This window comes from Phaethon lepturus, unplaced genomic scaffold, assembly GCF_000687285.1.
Source record: "Phaethon lepturus isolate BGI_N335 unplaced genomic scaffold, ASM68728v1 scaffold26727, whole genome shotgun sequence".
NCBI classification, from domain to species: Eukaryota; Metazoa; Chordata; class Aves; order Phaethontiformes; family Phaethontidae; genus Phaethon; species Phaethon lepturus.
The window spans coordinates 1-5,405 of NW_010551563.1; the positions used below are offsets into that span (position 1 = coordinate 1).

At 45.2% G+C, this 5,405-nt stretch overlaps 1 long non-coding RNA gene across 1 annotated transcript; it reads left to right on the forward strand.

Annotated features, from left to right (window-relative positions):
* The first annotated feature begins 1,059 nt into the window (after nt 1-1,059).
* LOC104623776 lies at nt 1,060-5,160 on the forward strand. Its single transcript, XR_738063.1, has 5 exons — nt 1,060-1,259; nt 1,478-1,564; nt 3,128-3,225; nt 4,264-4,324; nt 4,538-5,160. It is a non-coding gene; the product is annotated as an uncharacterized LOC104623776 (long non-coding RNA).
* Nucleotides 5,161-5,405: the final 245 nt, after the last annotated feature.

The window sequence follows — 5,405 nt, forward strand, 5'->3', positions numbered from 1 at the left end:
GCTGGGCAGGGGTCTCTGAGCTTCTGACGTGCCTGCTGGCTTCCATCACCTCTCCTGCTCACCGTCATTATAATTCTTATTTCAGGTGCCGAGTTCAAGTTTGTCAGGTTGTGGTGCCGGAAAGCATCCAAGTGTCAATTCTAGTTTTCTAGTTTTTTGTCTGTGTGCCCTTTGCTCTGCAGAAATGAAGAGTTTCAGCTCATGCTTATTTCCCAAATACTTGCTCTTAAAATGTCTCAGGGAGCAGTTCTCGGATGAGTCCATCTTGGATCTCCTTTCCCCCAGCAGAAGAGGAGAGCAGAACAGTTAACCTCGTGTAGCAAACAGATGAGAGGGAGGACTGTAACTGCTCCTAGTTTCAGGCTTATTGTTTTCATGATGTCACCGTTGGTCTACACGCTAAACTCCAGAAAGGAGATATTTCATAAGACTTGATACAAATCCTCCACTGCTTGTGCTTTTATTGTTAGTACTTCAAAGTGCTGTGGGCAGTGCAAACCTCCTCCTTCTCAAAAAAAGAAAACCAAAACCAAGACTAAATCCAGGAATTGAATTCCTGTTCAATTTCTGAGCCTCTTTTCACTTTTCCAAAGGTTGAAGTACCAGCATTACAATTTTTGAAATCTCTCTTAGCAAAACTCTTATGTCTGAAGAATAGTCTGTTTCTTCTTCCATTGAAAGTAGTAGTTTAAATACACCTAACTGCTGGCTCCAATATTTTGCCTTGTGCTTTTGGGATAAATGACTGGACTAATACTTATTCTTAGCCTGGCCCCTCTCAGCATGTGTGATATTTGCACCATTACTTCTTTCCAGACTTCAGTCTTCTACATGTGATATGCTGAACTCAAGAGAGAGCATTTTCTGCTCTCGGCTACCAAAGCGGCAAAGGCCAGGCATGGCAGATTTCTGTTCCACGCCAATTTAGTAGGCAGAGACCAAAATTGACCCTTTTGTCATGGGAAGCTCTTGAGCACATTAAGTCTGGCTGCTGTTGCATTCTCTGCTCTGTAGAGAATTATTGTAACGCTGAACTTCAGAGACTTTTCTTTCTTTGCAGAAAAAGTTAGAAAACCTGAAGAGTCTAGATCTTTTCAATTGCGAGGTAACCAACTTGAACGATTACAGAGAAAACGTATTCAAGCTCCTCCCGCAACTCACATACCTCGATGGCTATGATCGGGATGACAAAGAAGCACCAGACTCTGATGCAGAGGGCTACGTGGAGGGCTTAGACGACGAGGAGGAAGATGAAGATGGTATGTGAATTGTGCTACTTAGTGTACGTAAGTTAAAAGGTCGATATGCTGCCTAGTACATTTTGCTTCCAGCTCTGACTTGTTGGCAAGAGAAGGGTGTTCTCAGCAGCTCCTTCCTGACTGATGTAAAGGAGAAGTACCTCAGTGTCCTCTGAAGGAACGAGGGGAAAGGAGATGGGCAGGGCCTGAAAGAGCTACTTTCTCAGTCTTATCTCTAGTGAAAGATCGGGATGACAAAGAAGCACCGGACTCTGATGCAGAGGGCTACGTGGAGGGCTTAGACGACGAGGAGGAAGATGAAGATGGTATGTGAATTTGGGCTACTTGGTGTATGTAAGTTGAAAGATTGATACGCTGCGTGGTACGTTTGCTTCCAGCTCTGACTTGTTGCCAGGAGAAGGGTATCTTCACCAGCTCCTTCCGACTGATGTAACGCGGAATTATCTCAGTGTCCTCTGAAGGAAAGAGGGGAGAGGAGATGGGCAGGGCCTGAAAGAGTGACTTTCTCAGTCTTATCTGTAGTGCAAGGTGGGGAGTGAAAGGGTGGTAGAATAAAGGGACCAGGAGGAGGAGTAAGACACTGAAAGAGTTCAGGGAACAGTACACCCCAGGGGACGAGGATGTAAGGCAGAAATGGGTAAGAAAGGATGGCGTGCACACACTGCAGTTTTCCAGGAACAGTACCATCAGGGAAGTATGAGCAGTTGTGTAGAGCCTGATGGAGAAGTGTAGGGTTGAGAGCCATATTGGGCATAGAAAAAAGAAGCTGAGTCAAGGAATTAAGAAGCCAGGGCATTAATAGGAGTTTGTAGCTGCTCCATGAGGACAAAATGAACTAGCTGAGATCAAGCAGAAGAGAGGAGAGTGTATCTATCGAAGTCTGCCTGGGGCAAGCTCTGTGAAAGGCACTAATGAAGCAGCAAGCAACTTTTTAATGTTAAGGAAATGCACGGTGGGTCCTACTGTGCTGTAGGTGCTGTGCTGCCTCCCCAGCAGACTGCACTCTGAGGCATCAGTGTACCGGTCGGATGAGTATCCGGCTGAGTTTGGGGAATTTGCTAGACTCTTTAAACCCAGACGCACAGCAAAAGCAGAATAGCTGGACTAGCACTTTTCCCTCCAGTGCTGAATATGAGCTCTGGTGAGAGGGGCGAGTGCTGCCGCAGTGCCTGGCAGAGTGGTGCATTCGGCCAGGTTCAGTGGGGACAGGTTCTCCTCATCACAGCACAAGTCAGGGCCTGCATTCAAATGCATGAAAAAGCTCCAAAACACCATTCCTGCAGCATGGAAAACACTGTGGTTTGTTGCTTGGACTACTTGCATTTTAATCTCTTTCCTCTTGAAGAGAGATTGCAGACCTGTGAGATGGATTGTGTTATGTGACCCTTCTGTATTGCTCTGGCAGTATAAAGGCAAGGGGTGTCCCTTGGGGAAGGTTCCCAGTGCATGGTTGGCTTGTAAAGTTCTGCTCTATCCCTGGTGGGAGCAGATGGACAGCTGCAGATGAAGAGCTGCAAGCGTCCCACGGGCTCAAAAATGCGCATTAGTAGCCGGAACTGGAGCAGCTGAAGCTAAAGCAGTCCCGAGGCTGCCGTGACTTACTGTTGAGGCCCCTGCAGCCCTAGAGCGGCTCAGACTGTGGGTGCAGCTGCCACATTACCCTGTCACTGGGCTAAAGGGGCACAGGACTACGTCTAGCTGTGTTTAGCAGCTGGAGAGCTGCCTTTAATTCTGTACCTGCCCTTAAGAAGTGCTTTCAGTTTGCTCCTCGTGTCAATAGGAGGTCACATCTCAGGTGGCAATGTTGAAAAAAGAAAAAAAAAGTAAACTTTACATGTCTGAGTGATTAATCTTCTTTGGCTGTGTAGAAGAGGAGTATGATGATGATGCTCAGGTAGTAGAAGACGAAGAAGACGAGGAGGAAGAGGAGGAAGGAGAAGAGGAGGATGTGAGTGGAGAAGAGGAGGTAAGGATTTACGCAGTTAATAATGGATGTGGGGTGAACATTCTCTGAGAATAGCTGGGCCAGAAACAGGCCAAATATTGGAGGCTTTTAGTACTTGAAGCGCGTGCTTTCTTCTTTACTGGAGAAGCATGGCGGTGGGGGTGGCTTTGAGGCCTGCCTGTCTATGAGCCAGCTGCCATCTAGTGACCGTTGACATGAAATCGTTCTGTTCATTGGGCTGTCAAAAAACGCTGTCGGGAGCATCCACAGACCTGGTCTGTGGTGCCGTTGAAGGGCTGGGGCTACAGCCTCCGTACAGACGAGAGGGTGGGACGTGAATCACTGAATTACTCGCAGCAAGGTTCCTCCGTGGGCATGTATCTCACGATTCTTCGGGATGCTCAAATTCTTAAAGCAGTCCAGCTCCTGCATGTAGGGCGTGATGAGCCAGTCACAGGCTGCTGAGCCTTTGCCATTAGCGCAATCACTGGGTATGGGGCTAAAATGTGGCTGTAGGCAGTCAGGATTATCTGTCCTCCGGCCAAACAGTCTTGGATACATAACTGCCGCTCCTGAAGAGGTCAGCCTCTTCCCAAAACCAGCAGCAGCTCCTCAGGCTCTGGAGATGCCTGTTCGTGTTTTAACTCTCTCTGCCCCTAGAACACATGCCTTCTCCTACTGACCAGTCGGCAAGTTTTACTAGACTCAGGACATCACAGCAAAATTTGCAGCTCCGTATCAGCGTGAAGTATAAAACTATTTTCTTGCTGAAGACCTGAAGCCAGAAGTGGCTGCTGTGATTGCTTGTGATTTTCTGCCATGAAACTTGGGCCAGAGTCCAGTTGTATTGTAGCAAAAAACCTGCACTTATATAAGTGTGTGGGAAGTGTCTGCCTTTTTGTTTGGTTTTTTTTGTTGCTTAAGATGCTCCAAGGACTGACTCTCTGTTGTAAAATGCTGTTGGAAATTGCCGAATTGTGAAAAGTCCTGCACCGAAACACGACTTTTTTTAATCCTTCCCTTTTTGTGTTGTTTTGTTTTTTTTTTTTTTAAATCCAGGAGGATGAAGAAGGCTACAACGATGGTGAGGTAGATGACGATGAAGATGAAGAAGAGCCCGGTATGGCAGTAATCCAGTTTTTGCTAGAGATAAAAGAATTTCTTTTCTTTTTTTAAAAAGCAAAATAGCATTTTCTAAAAAGCAGGCTCATGTTTGTATTCCTGCTCCTTTGATAGCAAGCCAGTTGCCAAAGTAGAAGCTTGTCAAACTTGTTCAACTTCTCAGCAGCGTGAGGGAGCACTCATATAATTCAAATTGCATTTTATTTTCTAGATGAAGAACGGGGACAGAAGAGAAAACGAGAACCTGAAGATGAAGGGGATGAAGACGACTAAACTGAATAACCTATTTTGAAAATTTCCTATTGTGATTTGACTGTTTTTACCCTGTATTTCCCCTCTCCACACCCCGAACCTTTTTTCTTTTTTCTTTTTTTTTTCTTTTTTTTTTTTTTTTTTCCTGATTGTAATGTTGCTGTGGGAACGAGAGGGAGAAGCAGACTGGGTGGGCAAGGGAATAAAATACTATTTTTACTGCCACTCCTCCTCCTATTCATTTTAAATTTTTTCTTTTCGTCCCTCTCTTAGTCTCTGTAACTGCAATAGTAAGTATAAACCAAGTGGTAATTTGTTTCTTATTATTGGAGTGGATAGTTTGACATCTTGAAAAAACGAAAAAAAAGACAAAAAGTATTTTAAGATCAGTGGATGATAACCCAAATATACATACTCTGTTCCGAGACCGCTGAATAGCGTTGGTTGTTGGGATTTTTCCACCGCTGCCAGTCACTAAATACAGCATTATAAGCATTTTTTTGGGGGATGCTGCAAATCTAGGCAAAGCATCCCTCCACAGCAACAGGTGTGAGAATGGCATATTGATAAAGTGATTTCTTTGTTGCCTGTCCGTGAATGACTGCCATTTTCAGCCAATGCTTTCCCTGCTTTTGTAGGTACCTTTTATTTTGCTGTTTGTAAATAGTGACCAAATGTTTTTGTTGGGGTTTTTTTTGGGGTGTTCCTTTGGATCTGGATTGTGGGGTGAATTTGCAATCCCCCCCCTGCTTCCTGCCCTGTGTGTTGTGTGTTTTCCTTTCTGTTTGTTTTTGGGTTTGTTGGGGTTTTTTTGGCTAGGGTATAGC